This window comes from Pipistrellus kuhlii, unplaced genomic scaffold (assembly GCF_014108245.1).
Source record: "Pipistrellus kuhlii isolate mPipKuh1 unplaced genomic scaffold, mPipKuh1.p scaffold_m20_p_7, whole genome shotgun sequence".
Classification (NCBI taxonomy): Eukaryota; Metazoa; Chordata; class Mammalia; order Chiroptera; family Vespertilionidae; genus Pipistrellus; species Pipistrellus kuhlii.
Window position 1 is genome coordinate 58,376,982 of NW_023425573.1, and position 18,146 is coordinate 58,395,127.

At 34.7% G+C, this 18,146-nt stretch overlaps 1 long non-coding RNA gene across 1 annotated transcript; it reads right to left on the reverse strand.

Moving 5' to 3' along the window:
* Nucleotides 1-1,398: 1,398 nt before the first annotated feature.
* Nucleotides 1,399-17,800, reverse strand: LOC118709914. The gene is made up of 3 exons (XR_004985194.2): nucleotides 17,668-17,800; nucleotides 13,398-13,405; nucleotides 1,399-1,411 (listed from the first exon to the last, which is right to left on the reverse strand). It is a non-coding gene; the product is annotated as an uncharacterized LOC118709914 (long non-coding RNA).
* Nucleotides 17,801-18,146: the final 346 nt, after the last annotated feature.

Genomic DNA, 18,146 nt, shown 5'->3' on the forward strand with positions numbered 1-18,146 from the left:
AACTAAGTCCTCTAGATGATGACTGAGTAAAGAAAAATGATTGTTTACCTTCATGCAAAATAAGATCCCATTTTCTTTTCCATGGCATATATATATATCCTCTTGGATCATAACACACTTGCCATTGACTCCCATATTTAGATTTTGTTCTAAAGAGTCATCTGTTGCAATGCTAGATGTTTACTAAATTTCCTCATCTTATAATAATTATAACCATATTTTTGTTCATTATCAGCCAAGAACCACACCAGGCATTTTATCTAGATATATTATTTGAACTTCATCTATTGATGAAAAACAAACAAGGTACAGGAGTTGATTACCTTGCTTACATGTGTGGTGGCATTACATTTAAACCTTATTTATTTATTTATTTATTTAATTTTGAACAATTCATTTTTGTGAGTTTTTATTCAGTAATTATGAAGTTTCTCAAGAGACAAGAAACACATGTTCTGAACTTATTTTGGATATTGAAGATTTATTGTAAATGTACACGAAGGAAATGTTCAATGGAAAACTGGGAAGATATACAGCAAACCTCTTAGGGAAAAAAGTTTCTGCAGATATTCAATAGATTTACTATCTCAATATGATATATTTTAACCCAATAGGAGAATGCTGTGTACTTATCATCCTTCTTGGGAAAGAGCTTCCTTTCCTCCTTACAGCAGAATGAAGTACGATGGTATCTTAAATGTTTTTTCTCTCTGCTGCTACTACCCTGAAGTTAAAAGTAAATTTTAAAAAATGACTTTATTCTTTGCCTAAATGCTTTTAATTAATTACATTTTCCTTGCATTTACTTTAATGTGTGATGCTTGCAATTTTACTAAGCACCTTTTATTTAGTTCCAATTTATTATTTCAACAACTTAATGTATGCATCATTTGCATTCTCAAATGATGTAAGAAAAAGCTTGAGGTGTGGAGCAATTAATCACCAAATTGACCAAAGATCAAATGGGCAGGACATTTCTGAACCTGGATTTAAGTAGGTTTGAATCCAAAATCTAGACACTAGCTCACTGCCTGATTTCTCTCTCTCTCTGTTGCTTACATTCTGCCCATTCTACTAGCTGAGTCTCTGTGTCCTCTGTTCACATTCCAAATAAGTTTTCTAAGTGATGGTTAAGGCTCTATTCATTTGGTAACCCCAAAGAATCATAGAGATTTGGTCAAATAACTTATTGCATGAAAATATTTTTTTGGGGGGGTGATATTTCTTTGGACCTACCAATCAAACAAATTAAATAAGTAAATCATGATATGCCTTAGGAATATATCTAAATATTAACAACACACATACCTGAAAAACAATGATTTTAACTCTGAATATAATTCTATTCCTATTTGAGCTTGTGGTTTCTTAAAACTATGACGTGTGCTGAGTTACTTTCCTCTGTCTCATCCTTGTCCCAATCAAATGTCTTACCCACTTAAAAAAAAAAGTCAATAATTAATTCCATTGAGTTAAGACTTTTAACATCCAACAGTCCTCTATTCAAAATCCAAATACCCTTGGAGATTTAATAATCAAGCTGTTAGGTAATTAAACCTTAGAAAGAAATAGCTTATCAGATTGCTTTTCATCAACCACTAAGTGAGAAGCAATGGCGCACAAAGTAGAAGAGATGGGATGGAGTGAGAACCGAAATGCAAGCAGTTCTGAAGGAGACTGAGGGAATATAGCATGGTTGGTAGCATGAAATTCTGGGTACCTGGTATAAACGGTGTATACAACTAGCAGTGATGTAGTTTTTAGATACAAAAAAATAAATTATTTTATAATTTTTGTCATATGATTGGTCTTGTCTGAAAATATAAACTATCATTCTATATTAATTGATATTTTATCCTATATCTCTTTTTCTCTTATCCTATACTTTGAAAGTATGCTCTTATTCTCTAGACCAGTGTTCAGCAAACTGAGGCTTGTGAGCCATGGTTTGCAGTTCTGTTGACTAATGAGTTTGCCGACCACTGCCCTAGACCGTAATGGTAAAACTAACTTATCTTTCTCTGCTATGCCCTTCTCTTCTTCTGTCATACAATTCCATAGATTTCAACTCAAAACAAAAAAAAACAAAAACCCCATCATCCAAGCTCCCTGAATCACCTTCACTTCTATCCACCCTGTTGGCTACATCTCTGCTTGTACCGCACTGTAATGTACACAGGCTTATACCATACAGTCATGACTCCTGTCCACCAGGAAGTTGTTTTATATTCTTCTCATTTTGCTTGTTTCATACTCCTCCTTGATAGAGGCTAAGACATTTCATTTTTGCACTCCTAGTATCTGTCAAGATGTCTAGACCAGTAGTCCGAACTAACAGGTACTTACTTACAAAATATTTAGTGAATTAATTAACTACCTGGGAAAATATGTAAATATGGATGCAAATATACATCTATATAACAAGTATTTCCTCCTTTCCCCATCAAGTCACCTGTGTTTTGTCTACTTTCAACTTTATCACTGTTCTACAGATTAATTTTTCCCATAGATTTTTCAAAGCAATGTATTTGTGTTGTTGTTGTTTGTCACAGTGTTAACAGATGGGTGTTTAAAAAGCCAAACGATCCCTATGCCTTTGTGTGTCTGGAGAGATGTATGCTTTGTTTCTGTCTATGTGTGTGTGTTTCTCTCTCTCTCTCTCTCTCTCTCTCTCTTTTTTTTTAATTTACCATTATTATTGAAAGTATCACAGATGTCTCCTCCCCTTCCCCCCATTGTTTCCCTCCATCTCCATCCTACCTCCTCCCCAGAAAATACAAGATAAAATAAATTTCACCATGAGCAGATAGCAACACAGGGATGAAAATAAAATTTTAAAAACTATAAAAAATAAGCTATATACAGTCTTTCCATCATAGAAACACAATAGCCTTTGTTTAAATTATAAAAACACTTTAACTTACATTGCTAGCATGCCAATAAACTATTTTAGGTTTTATTCATGTTTAACATTATACATATCAATCAAGTTGATTCAATGAAAGTATCCATCAAAATTAAAAAAAACATAAATTAGATCAGTGTTTTGTATACCAAAGGAAACAGAAACTATTAATTTACCAGTGCATTTAAAAATTTCTTTGTATTTTTAAAATATTTAACTGTTGTTGTTTTTTTTTTGAATGATATAGACAAAGATAATATTTCATATGAATGGCCATAGGTTAGGCCTTCTAAATGAAGGTTTTCATATATTTTTGTGATTCTTGGTTTTTCATGTTATAATAGCATTTATTCCTTACATTTTAATAATTAATATTATTGTATACTATTGACTCTGTTTTTCTCTCTGAAGCTCGAGTTCTAAAAAGTTGGCAAATCTGCATTTAACACCTGCATGGAAAGACCACTTTCACTTCTGTGGTTCTTAAAAATTTTACAAGTTTTGACCAAACAGGATGCAAAATTGTTTTTGACTTTCTGCCATGAAATGTCTAATAACCCTGTCATTCTTCTGAAAATACTGTTAATAAATTTTGACAATGTGCAAAACATAGTGAGAAGAGGAATTTTTACTTCCCACACAGCTTTCCTCCAAGTGGTAGAAGAGAGAAAGAGAAAGAGAGAGAAGGACCCCATAATTAGGTAATTTAGGCCATTTCCTCACAGAAAGATTACTTCTGAAACGTCTGTTCCCTAACTATCTGGGCAGGATCACTGTAAAGGTCTGAGACAAAGATAATTCTACTACTATCCTGGAAGCACAAACAACAACCCAAAAACTGTGTATTTTAAAATTTTGTTAGCCAGCTTTTACAATAAAAGCCTTTTCTTTAGCTCTTTTTCACCTCATTTCATACCTCTTAATTCTAAATGTATTCCTGTTCTTCTTGATCTTTTTCATCTTAAAATGCTAGCTACTATGGCATGATGATCACTTTTAGAGATTTAAAGAATCATGCATATGTGAAATGTGTACACATACACACATACACAGTGGATTTCAGACATCAATGACCTTGTTAGTTAAAACTGAAATATAAGGGAAGTCATGAGGATCAACTCTCCAGTTGTTTATTATCAAGGCTTTGACAATACGGTGACTCATTTGACAGCTATGCGATAGTTATTAGTTCTGGAAAGGTCGCTGGCACATATATAGGTTTCTCATAAATGCTGCAAATGCAAAAGAAAATCTTATTCCCTGGGAAACGTCAAAAAATAACAAATAGTAATGTTTCTTAAGGCTGATATGAACACTTTTGGCGACAACTAATACATGTACATCAGTGGAAGCCATTGTCTCGGTATGTTATAGCATTTATGATGGTGTTCCTCAATAAGCCATGGCATTAGAAGCACCCCAAGAGCCCAGACTCACAGCTCTCATAAAGTAATGCTTTTGGCTGCAAGGTAATGGAGAGAAGGCTGGTGGACCAAACCTGAGAGTCTTGTTTTGGAATTAAATTAATGCAATGTGCTTAGTCAGAGATGCCTTAAGTGGGCCCCATGCCCTAATAGTATCTCACAGAAGACCCTCCCAGAGTGCAAAGTACAGAGAGGAAGGAAGAGAGATAGACAGTTAGAAACATCCATGAGAGAGAGTCATCGATCAGCTGCCTCTTACACGCCCCCTACTGGGGATGTGCCCGCAACCAAGGTACATGCCCTTGACCAGAATCGAACCTGGGACCTTTCAGTCCCCAAGCCAACGCTCTATCACGGAGCCAAACCGATTTCGGCCCAAACATTTGATTCTTAACTGGCTTCCTCCTGGATTTACTAGACCTGAGTAACTCCTATACAAAGTACTCATGTATATATGAAAAATACTGAGTTTTATGAAAGATAAAGTAATGGAATTTGCTAAATTCTCTTTCCATGCAAGGTCTATGGAACTCCTCAAGATCCTGCCTGTCTGAAGAGAGGAAGGATTAATGTTTAAGTCATTATTCCCCCTAACTCCATCCATTTCATGTCATCAACACATCAAAAGTACAGTTTTCAGGAAGCTGTTTTCTGCCTGGGTCTTTTCATTGTGTTTTTACAGCATAAATCCTACACAGGCCTTCCCAGCAGATCACACCCTCTCAATATATGCACTGTTTGGACACAGTACATTCCTGTTTTCAGTTAATTAATACATCACAAGGAGCTTTCTAAATTACAAAGCTCCCAAATCTTACAAACAAACAAGCTCAGGGTATTATCCCAGAGCCATGTTTTCACTGCCTTCTTCATTGTTTTCTTTTATTTATGTAAAATACATTTTTACTCAAGTGTCACTCATCAGGAAACTTGCTACCCAAATAATACGAAGCATAATTTAAAATAGTAAACTAAAGTAGAAGGAAAACATTCAAAGCCCAGCGTTATTTTTAATCCTTCACATTCTTTTCCACATCTCTTAGCACCTTGCACTTAGCACATCTCGGTGGGAGAAGATAATTCTTACTTTTCATTTTCCCTCCCATTGATACAATAGTCACAAATAGGCCATATCCACAAGATGTAATAAATCTAAGTATCAAAGAGGTCACTTCCTTTTTGAACTCCACTAAATTACTTCTATTTACATTAGTAGGGGGAAAAATACATAACAAAGTCACAAACAATGCTTAAGATACCGAATTTTTTTTACTGGAATCCGGATTCTTTGTCTGCCAGAATCGAAGAATGAATCCACAGACAGAAAGTGGTATTGCAAAAGGTGGACATTTATTGAAGAATAAGTACGGACTCCCACATAGGGAGAGGGAAGAATCCCACAGAATGAACTCCCTTGTGGGGAGGGGGAAGAGTCCCACTGAGTTTCCTTTCCCTATGACTTACAAAGGCTGCAGATCCTGGTATCTTGATATCCCCTCTTATTGGTCACTATTCCCTTAGGCTCATTACTATGGTAACTCCAAGGCTCAAAGGTGGAATCTCACTGTGTGACCTGTGAGGTTCTCCCATCCCCCCCCTTCCTCATTGTTTTGTGTGTTTTTCCCCCCTTTGGGCTTTCTTCTCCTCTTTATTTTGTAAATATAGACCTTTATTGGCTACTTCTAGTTCCTTTGTCTTATAGAAATGTAACTGCAGCTGGCTTCCTTGTGTTATGGAAATGTCTCTGCTCCCAGTCTGCAGCCCCACACTTTTCTATGGACCCCAATTCTAAAAAAATCCCTATGTTCCCCCCAGATTCCTGCTTCACTTATTTGTAATATCCTTTTTTTTTTTTTTGTAAAAAGTGTGCTGTATAATTTGCATGAACACGGTCATATTTTCATAAGCTAAGACAAGATAAAGTGTATATCAATACATAAAAAGGAGCACCCTTTAAACGCATGCAGAAATATAATTTAAAAAATACATATGTAAAGATTTTCAAAAGTTGAATAAGTTTAAAACCTCAAATAAAACAATGATATCTTAGTCAAGCTAAGAACAATATTAGAGTATTTCATTCCCTAATTAAATCTGATTTTATTTTAAATGTAACATATTTTTGTTGGAAAATAAAACTCGTGATTATTCCTATGTAATTTCAAAAGGCACTATTGAGGATACAGAATGAAGATTTAATATTATATGTCAAAAATAATAAAAATTTTGATTAAAAATTCTATAATTTCTATTAAAATTAAATAAACAAGCATATCTGGCTAGTTAAAAAATAGATATTACATATGTACTCCTTAATTTCAAATGAACAATGTTATTTGTAATATTTTAAAAGCAATGGCCCAGAACTTCAATATTTCCAAAGTAAAAGTTATTCATTATTTCCCTATGAAAAAAAATGAGATGTACAGCTTATGTTTAACAGCACAGTTGCTTGCCATAACAGTACAGGTAATAGAATTATGTGTATGTTTGGAGAAAAAAAATCTCACAAGCAATGTTTATCTTCCATCTTTTGTAATCTTCTCTGGGAAATTAGGAGAATTCTTCATAGATTATAAAACTAAAGTGAATAAACATATAAAACCTTCAGTATCAGACTTTAAAAACATCCACCTAAACAGTCGTTAACATGGAAGTCACATACTAGTGTGAGAACCCTCATGGAAAAGCCAGAAGTAAGATGGGTGCTGGGACACACATTATGGTAATGACGGCCCCTAATAGAAAGCAGCCAGGTGTCAGGAGCAGAGGATAAGCTGGGGAAGAACTTGTTACTTGTGACCTTTTCTCTGTCCTTAAGTGCTTGGGCACTGCAAATCCCATTCTACTACAGAGCAAGCAATCATGTTAGTCCAGTATTGCTAAAAAGGCCCAGTAAAACGAGTCCAACCCTGAAACCCAGATGGACAAAACGCTATTAAGAACATGTACAGAGAGCAGTCTCTGAATGCCTCCTCCAAACACTCATCCTGCACTGCGTGCTAGACAGTTACAACTCTCACACACACACACACACACACACACACACACACACACACACACAAATAAAAGAAAGGATTTTGGAAAGAACTTTACTCAGGGCAGAGGCACTGGGGAGTTGAGTTTCCTGAGGAGTCACCCACCTCGTGGAGTAGAAAAGAGAAAAGAAGAACAAGAGGTCTTTGCCTGGAGATGCTGTATCCCTCCTAAATTCTCCTAAAAGGGACAAATACAAAATTTAGGTTCTCTGCCACATTCCAACATGTGATATTACAAAGCTCTATATTACACAGTTAGTTATATATAAACCATATAGCTAAGACTTCCAGGGTAGCATGAAGTCATAATAGGAATTAAGAAGTCATCTCAGGATCATAAAGATTATACAAACAGGGAAGCACATGAGCACCTAGCACAGAGAAAGCAGAGCTAATGTGCAGGGGGAAAAAAATTTTTTTTCAAAGACAAAATTCTTAAAAATCACAAAACAGATTCAGGTAACTTTAAAGATGATACAAACAGAGATCTGGCCATTTAAATAAAAATAATTATTGAAATAAAGAACTTAATACATAATTTGAATAGTCAAATGGATATAGCCAAATGACAAAATGTGTGAGCTGAAAAAATCAGTAACTAGAAATGGAAGTGTCAATATGTATAACTAGGGTGTCTGAATAAAAATAAAATAAATAAAGTGAAGGACAGAAATAATTAAAGAAGTCATAATGAAATGTCATAAAATAATATTATGATATCAGATGCGTCGAAACCGGTTTGGCTCAGTGGTAGAGCACCGGTCTGCAGACTGAAAGGTCCCAGGTTCGATTCCGGTCAAGGGCATGTACATTGGTTGCGGGTACATCCCCAGTAGGGGGTGTGCAAGAGGAAGCTGGTCGATGTTTCTCTCTCATCGAAGTTTCTAGCTCTCTATCTCTCTCCCTTCCTCTCTGTAAAAAATCAATAAAATATATTAAATAAAAAAGATATCAAGTGCAAAGAGCTTTATAGGCTGCAAAAGATGATATATAAGAAAAAAAAAGAAAAAAAAGGAAACACTGACCCTTTATGGTGAAATTTAAAAATGTATTCCAATGAAACAATTTTTTAGAAAGACATAATCTTACTGAAATAAACTTCATAAACAGCAGTAATAAAACCCAGAGATATTGGCATGTTTTCAAAAAATTGAAACAAAATAACATGGAACCTAGAATTTGTATTCAGAAAAATAAAAATAAAAATACAACTACTAAATGCATTCTGAGGAACTTAACTTAAAACATTTTGCAAAATCTACTTGTTGTTAAAGTAAGAATTAATTTTAAAATAACTTAATCATAACAATGGAGAATTATATTTTAGAAGGCATTATTAGGGGCAGAAAAAAAGGTGGAAATGGAGTTATTATGAGTGAAAGCTCTTTCTTATTTGAGGGAAGACATAAATATTAATGTGCTCATTAAAATGATATAGAAAAAACTAAGCATGGATTTTTAAATGTAAGATAAAACCAACTGAAAAATAAAGTGAACATGTATAGTATTCATTCATTTGTTTATTCAATGACTGACAAAAAAATGAAATAAATGCAATAAAATTTGAAGTAAAATAGCAATTGAAAATTTAGTAAAATCAATTGAAAAAATTGAATAAAAGTCAATAATATGTCACATAGGTAAAGAATTTAACATAAACTGTTCAAAGAATTAATGTGTAAATCAAAAGGAAGTAAATTATAATATCATGAATAAGTATATACATGTATATATTACAATGGTATATGTAGTAAATATATATAAACATTTAGAAGTATGCATATATCTATATATCTATATATATGTGTGTGTGTTGAAGGCCCAGTGGTTGAGTGTCAACCTATGAACCAGGAGGTCACAGTTTGATTCCTAGTCAGGACACATGCCTAGGTTGTGGGGGCTCAATAATCAGTAAAGGTCATGTAGGGGGCAGCAGATCAATGATTCTCTCTCATCATTGATGTTCCTATTTTTCTTCCTCTCCCTTCCTATCCAAATCAATAAAGATATATATTTAAAAAAATTGTAGTGAAGGCCTGGGCAGGGATTGGGGAATGGGAGAAGGCTAGGGGACATATTATATGTAATACTTTCAACCATAAAACTTTTTTAATGAATTTGAAATAACTGAAATCAAGTAAACAAATGTATTTTCTACTTATTATCATTTTCATCATTACTGTCACTCTTCACTTCTTTGCACAGATCAATATTTTAATCTGAAATCATACTGCTTCTGTCCTAATAGTCTTTGGCCTATCTTATAGTACAGTCTGCTAGAAATGAATTACCTCACCTTTTGTTTATTTGGGGGGAAAATTCACTTAGCTTTGTTTTAGAAAAATTTGTGCTAGGTATAGAATCCTTATTTGACAGTTGCTTTTTCTTTCTCTACTAGAGGTCTGATGCGTAAGATTCGTGCAAGAGTAGGTCCCAGGCTTCCCTTACAGCTCTAGTTTTGTCAAGAAGGTCGTCCAGTCTAATTAGCATATTAGGCTTTTATTATTATAGATTAGTACTTTAAAGATGAAATTCTATTATTTTCAGGCTTACAATATATCTAACATTTATATTTAGCTGTCTAGATAATTCCATATCACTGATAAACTGCCTCTTCTGTTCACCATATATTCTCTTTTCTACTAGATTTTTAAACATATTATTTATAGTTATTTTTAAATTCCTGTGCAAAAGCTTTAATATTGTGGCCATTGGTAAGACTCATAAAATAAGTTGTTTTATCTGTTAGCAGTGATTTATTTTTTGTTTGGCACTTCCTTTTCTTTTTTTAGGTGTGCATTGATTAAATAACATTTGTAGTAAACTGGTAAGAACTACAGTAAGTACTATTTTTTTTTTTTTTGCTAGAAATGAGCACACCTCTTCTACTGTCAGATCTTTAATATGGGACATGAATCAATCTACTTAGGAGTTGATTTAGGTTTTGCTCTTTCTCTTTCTCTCCATAAATACACACACACACACACACACACACACACACACACACACACAAAATCCCATTGATCAAATAATAAGTATCAAAACAGAAATTAACTAGAAAAACATATGAGTGGATGTGTATCTAATATTAAGGCAAAGGCTTTCTTCAATGAACACATAAAAGCAGAAAATCAAGGAAATGTGTTTATTTTGACTATCGATAAAAGGATCTTTATTATTAGAAGAAATTAATAAAAAGTAAAAGAGTAAAATGACAAATTTTCAAAAGAATATGCAACCTAATGGACAAAGGAAGAGAATACTTAACAAAACAAAAATATTTTTATCACTAAAGGAAGCACTCCCAAAGAGAGTATCTAAACACCTAAGAAATGTTATGTATTCCACTGATTTAAATTTCCCAAGGTAGAATTGTGAAGTAGATTAGATTTTTATGATTATTTACTGACATTTACAAAAATAAAGTACCTGGCTCTAAATTGTATATACAATTCCTTACCCCATCGCACAGTTCATTTCCAAAAAATTTACTTTCTTCCACACCAGTGCTCCTCAAGTGTGGTCTCCCCACCACCAGCATCAGCATCACCTGAGAGCTTTTAGAAAGGCAAATTCTTAGACCTCATTCCCGACCTACTAATTCAGAAATCTCAGAGGTGAGTCCAGTATCTGAAAAAGCACTCCAAATAACTCTAAATTTGAGATAATTCTAAATTTGAGAACCACTTTTCTAGACCATGTTGGGATTTGTCTATTCACATATGTATATATAATCTATATAATAAAAGTGCAATATGCTAATTAGACTAGGTGCCCTTCCAGATGTCTTTCCAGGTGACCTTCCAGGTGAAGCCATGGCGGTGTGGGCCAAAGCAGAGGGAGCTGCCATGGTGGCAGCGGCCAAGCCCCTTCTATCAATTTCATGCATCGGGCCTCTAGTTATGTATAAAATATGAGCTGGTTGTGAAAAGTAATTTTCAATTAGAAGTAACTGTATCAAAGTTAAGACAATCCAAGAGAAAGGTCACTATGGCAGCCACATGTAATATAGATTCAATATTGATCTCCAGAAAAGAGACTGAAATCTTAACATATTCCACCAGGCTTACTGAAATTACATTAGATGGTAAAGAAATTTCACACATACCTGTTTCTTTATTCTACTTAGAAAGAAAAGGGTAAGTAAATTCTCTGTCTCACTGAAATTATCCTTCACTACAAGGTATAATATTAACAATGTTTAAAAAGTTAAAACTTCCTTACAATATGGGTTTAGGCTTTTACTAAACACCAAACCCAGTCATTAATAGTATAGTATACTATATAAGTAGTTGAAGATCAGTATATCAACTCTTGATAGGCCAGTTAAAAATTCTGTGAACTTGAATAAGGTTCATGCTTGTCCTGTACCCCAGATTTCTTAATCTAAAAAGTGGGATAATACTATATAACTACTTTTTATTGGAAGTAATAAATGAAATATAGGAAGACATAAAATGAGAAAGTGTTTCCTAGCGTGTGAACTCATTTCACCTGGTCTGAAATATCTGTGGAACAGCATAAGGACATCTCCAGTCACTAAGTAGTAGTAATGTACTATCTTGAGCAATTTGACCACAGATACACATTCTAGAAAAAAAATGTGCATCTGATAGAGTACTTGTGCCTTTAATCATTAAACCCATTGATTTCCATTACAATTTCAAAGTTGTTTCCAAATAAAAGAACTGCCTCAGAGACATAATAACTATCAAACTTAAGAATCATTCAAAGTGTATGCAGACATTGTCAAAATATAGTTTACAGGCATTTACTCTTCTGCACAGTGCTGCAAGGAAAGTTAGTTAAATGCACAATTGATCCACATAATTGAGACACTCTTAGGAAGACAACAGATACTTTCAATTTATTTCTCCCCACTCCTACAAGCCTTTTAGTTCCTAACACAGAGTGGCCTTTACAATGAATTAAAAGGGGGGGGAAAGATTGAGTTTTCCACTGATTCTGATTTACAGCAATAGTAAATAGCCATACTGACTGATTATGTCAGCTACTTCAGTAAAATTCACCAGTGAGAGGAGCCACAAAGAAATAGCATTTTAGACAGACCTGGTGCAATGTAAGTAAGCTGACCTGACTTAACCTTAAGTATATTACAGCATCTTTGAAAAGGAAGTCCCCTTCCTGCTGTTTTATACTGTAATTACTTCTTTAATCGTCTCGTTAGTTGATTAATGTGTCGCTACTGGCAATAAGTACCTGCTCCAGGTAGGGGGATCTAAGTGAAGCAGTGGTCTTGGCTGCCTGCCTGCAGCCCAGGAGCTGGGGGCTCTGCTTTGGGAGCAGCTGGGGGGCTTCAAAGTTTGTACATGAAATACAAAAATCAAAATCATCCTACTGTTATCATGCATTTAATGCTTTCCAAGCAAATTGCACAAATATTATCTACAATGTTTGGTTGATTCTCTCCTCTTCCAATGTAAAGCCACCCTCACCCTAGGAGTTTTCAATATAGAAATACAGGACTTTACCAGCTAACAGCAGTTACTGGCCTCTGAGGGATCTTGCCAGTTTTGACAATCACAAGTGACCTTATATGCAAAAGGAGACATGGGTATTTAAGAAAGTGATAAATACCCAGGACCTTGGCACAATAAATAAGTAAGTAAATAAATAAATACCTCCTCTTTTCTTCTAAGTATTTGTATACAGTTCAGAATGCTTATCCCAGGCAGGAATTTTGAAGCCCATATTAAATATCACACATTTCAGATTCACTGGTCCTGCATTTCACTTTTATTCATCAGCCATATGTTTCACTGGTCCAACAAAGATATAATAGTAGCATTGCACAGTTAGGAAGCAATTTATCAAGTGATGGTGTTCTCATAACTCTTTCTGTGGCAGATTCAGGTTGTACTCCAAACCTCACAGCATTTAATGGAAGTTGAAGGGTTGAGAAGAATGAAGAACTGACAACAGAAGCACTGCCAGTTTCTTTTGGAAGGAAGAGAAGAACTGTTCCCTGCTCAGGTAGCCTCCTCCAGTTTCTTCTAGCATGAGCACCACTACCTTCTCTTCCCTTCAGTTGTAGTTTTGATTGAAATTTAATGAGGCAAAAACAAAGTGCTCATAAACAATAATTAAAGTAATTAATGAACAATAATCTTTATACCTTCCACTTCTGTTTAATTTAAGGACTTCCTGGTGTTTTTAATGAAGCCATGAAGGTAAATGGCATAACCTAAGTCAGTGATGGGTAATTTTCCCAGTTTTGTAATAGAGAAGATATTTGGAAGAAGAATGCTGCAATTCTTGATGCCATTCAGAATTATGAGAAGTATACCAATTACCTCACCAGCTAACATGATGACAGCGAAATACCACATATTGAGAGACTATTATCAGAGCTCTACTGAGCACTTCGAATATATCTTCTTACTTAAGCCCTAAAGAAATGCTATGATTTCCTCTTACAGCCTCTGTATCTCAGAGTAGTTAGATATGTTGGGATTACACTACTAGTCAGAAATACAGCAAAGAATAAAATTCAGCTCTTTTGAATCCAATGCCATTTTTACTCTTTCACTTTTCTGCTTCTCAAAACAGGTTGAAGGATTCATGTAGCTTTTTCACTAACTTTAGCATGTTTGATGAAAACAACTAAGGACTGGTAGAGCAGAGTTTTAGTCTCATTTTATTTTAGTTAGTATAATTATAAGAAAAATATAACTTACTATCTCATCTTTTGTTTCCATGATTATAATATAAGTAGAATAGAATATCTAGTACATCACTTATTGGCCATTAAATTTATAAATACCTGCTTAAATCTGTATATATAATAGAAATGTAGAAGCAAACTGGAAAATTGTTATTACAAAGCAAAAGTGGTAATTTTCAAGTGCATTTCATAATATAATAATGTATTTCTATTTTAAAATTATTCCATGAAAAAACAATATTTATTGGGCACCTGGTATGTGTGACAAACATTGCCTAATTTCTTGAAATATAATGCCATATAAGAGGCAGACCCTCTGCTTTCCCTTTTTGGATGAGCGAAGAGGAGTTGAAGAGATGGAAGGGCATATAGGAAGCACATAAGAAATAAATGACTTCAGACAATCACAAGTGGCAGGTGGTCATAGAAGTCATCTCCAAACAAATGGCATTTTATGTGCTATATAAATGTTTATGGGGCGGCTATGAGGCTATGATGAGTGATAAATTAATGTGAATATATAGTCATGTGAAAAGAATTACAGGCAGAGGAAAGAGCAAATGTAAGTACACCAAAGCGGGGAAGAGAAGATATGTTTGAGGAACATTGTGAGAACCAGTGGTGGGAAAGTGGAGGGCCATATCCCATTTAATTGGTCAATGAGTAGACGTGGCTTCAGTCTTTTTCAGTCATGGTAATGGTGTCAATAGCCTTTAGTGGTACAATTATAGTTTTAACACAATTTATTGGCTCCTACAGCCAGGTGTCATTTTTAAGCCTAATGTATCCATGATAAACAGAAAGCAATATATAACATGAAATTTAAAGCCACTTATTACTAGAGTGCCTACCTTTGACTATAATGAAAGAGGCTTTAAAAATCCACTAAAATAACTATCAAGTTATGTAGGTGCATGTTCTTCAGAGAAATAAAACACAAAGGAAAATATTACTAGAATAACAGTGTTCTAAAATTAAAGACTAATTATGTACATTTTGTATTATATAAGTTATAATATTACCTAGATAAAAAAGAAGGCATGGTTGTGGCTGCAGGATTTTGAAAATCCTCAGAAAATAGCTTTAAAATGGTTTTTCAAAATGTTAAGTTTGACAGGCAGTAGTTTAAGAAAACATCTTTGAAAGCAATTTTAAAGGGAATTAGAGCTGGCTTAATAAACACTTTCATTAGCTCAATAGATTTCCCTATGGACCTACTGTGGCCAACCTATACTTCTATGCTTTCCCTCACTTTTCTTCCCACTCACTTAGGATGTGGTTAGCTTTCAGCAGACATAGAAAATGTGGAAACTAATTAATTCAAGATAATCCATATCAGGCATTTTGACTAATCTGTAAATATCCTTAGGTTTGTTTCAATTAGTAAATAATATTTTTCAGGATAAACTATTCAATGAGATTAAGACATTAATATAAATATTGATCAAACCAAGCTTTGTTTGTTTTAATCTAGACTGATATTCTCCAGAATTAGATAGTAAATTATAAAAGTAAATTAGTCATCCAAAAATAGCTGGAAACTAAATAATTAACCAACTGTGTGTGTGTGTGTGTGTGTGTGTGTGTGTGTGTGTGTGTATATATATATATATATATATATATATATATATATATATATATATATATCGGGTCTAGTAATAATTAATGTTGTTTTTTAACATTCGTTTAAAATCTTGCTTGGCGTTGACTTGTATTGACATAACCTTCAAACACGTGGTATCTACAGAACGTGTGAAGTGCAATTAACAAGTTTTGCTTGAAAAAGTTTGTGTTTGGTTTGGTTTTTGTTGCAAAACTAGGGCTAAGAAGATGGCGGATGAAGAGCATATTCGGCACTGCATGCTTTACAAGTTCCAATTAGGAAGAAAAGCAAGTGAGGCTGCAAAAAACATCTGTAGTGCTCTTGGTCAAGATGCAATTAGCGCCAGAAAATGCCAGCGTTGGTTTGAGAAATTTCGCGAGGGAAATTTTTCGTTAGATGACAAGAGTGGTCGAGGCCGTGTGTCCAATTTTGATCAAGAAGCTTTTCAAGCTCTTTTGGTGCAAAATCCTCAAATTACCCAACAAGAGCTTGCGACAACTTTAAATTGTTCACAAAAAACAATTTCCAATCAATTGCGTGCACTTGGCAAAGTCCAAAAATTTGGAAAATGGGTTCCTCATGAGTTGACTGAAACAACCGTAATCAAAGAGTCACAATTTGCAGTTCGCTCCTCTCTCGTCAAAACCGTTTGCCGTTTTTAGAGCAAATTGTTACCGGAGATGAAAAATGGGTGCTGTATGTTAATTTGAAAAGGCGGCCTCAATGGTTGGACAAAAATGAGGCTCCGCAGCCCACGCCAAAACCTGACTTGCATGCGAAAAAAGTGATGTTGTGTGTTTGGTGGAATTTTAAAGGAATTCTTCATTATGAACTTTTACCATCTAACCAAACCATTACAAGTGCAGTGTATAGTGCCCAATTGGAAAGGTTAGCCCAAGCTTTAAGAGAAAAAGAACCCGCGCTGATTAATCAGAAGGGCGTAATTCTTCACCAGGATAACGCACGACTGCATACTGCAAGAATCACTGCTGAAAAACTGCGCCAGTTGGAATGGGAAGTTCTCCCTCAACCTGCATATTCTCCTGATATTGCCCCTTCTGATTACCATTTGTTTCGTTCTTTGCAAAACTTTCTTCTTGGAAAAAAATTTAATAATGAAGAATGCCTCAAAAATGCATTGACCAAATTTTTTGCATCAAAATCACAAGAATTTTACAACAGAGGGATTAAAATGCTTCCTGAGCATTGGGCACAAGTAGTAGAAAACAATGGCAACTATATTGTTGATTAAATTTTGTTGTATTGTTTAAATAAATTCAATTTAAAAAAGTATTAGAAAACGACATTAATTATTACTAGACCTAATACACACACACACACACACACACACACACACACACACACACACACGAGTATACTAGGGGCCTGGTGCACAAAATTCATGCATGAGGGTGGCTCCCCTCAAACCGACCTGTATCCTTTCCAATGCAGGAGCCCTCTTGCAATAGGGAAATTCTGTCTTTTAACTGCTCACCTGCCTTCCTTCCCTAACCATTCTGCCTGCTGGCCTCATCCCCCTAACTGCCCTCCTCTGCTGGCTGGTCACCCCTAACTGCCAGCCTAGTCACTCCTAACTGCCCTACCCTGCCTGCCTACACCCCATTAACTATTTCTTTTAAATCTTATCTCTTTCACACACAATTGTATTTGGCTTCTCCCTCTCACACAATTTTTCTCTCCTTTATGTAACACTTTTCCCTACTGACTCATCAGTTATAAACTTTTCTATCCTCCTTATTTCCTACTTCAGTTCCATCATCCTTCTTCCCATCTTTCTTCTACCCTCCCTCCCTACATTCCTTCTTTTCTTTTCCTGCTCTCTCTCCCCTTTTCCTTCCTCCCAACTTAATTTTTTCTTCACTTCCTCCCTCAGACTTGCTTTGTTCCTTGCTTCATTTTTTCCTTCTTCCCATTCTCCCTCGAAGTTCTATCAGTTCCCCTTTAAAACTTTTCTTTTCTCCCCTTACTCTCTCATCTTACCTTTCCCATACACTCTACTTACTTCCACTATTTTAATATCGATCTACTTGCCTAATTATTCATTGTAATTTATCTTTTTTTCTTTTTTGACTCCTACTTTTAAAATCTGTCTCCAGTGCACAACTATACTTGATTTTCATTATAGCTCCTATAGTTCACTCATACATCATCTTTCTTTCTTTATGATCTCTATTGACTACTTTATACAGTTCTTCCCTTATTCCCCATCTTCTCCACACCTCCCTCACTCTTTAATACAAAATACACAGAAAAGTACTATAGCAGAAAGAATTAATATTTTGCCATATTTGCTTCAAATATCTCTCTTTTTCTCTGTCAAATAAAACATTAACTGCTAAAGTTCTACACACTTCCATTCCTTCCTCTATTTATCCTCCTAAGATGTATTGTACTATGATATAGGTGTACCCATTCTAATTTATGTTTCATGCTTTTAATACCCAAGTTTTGTAAATATGAAGAATATTCA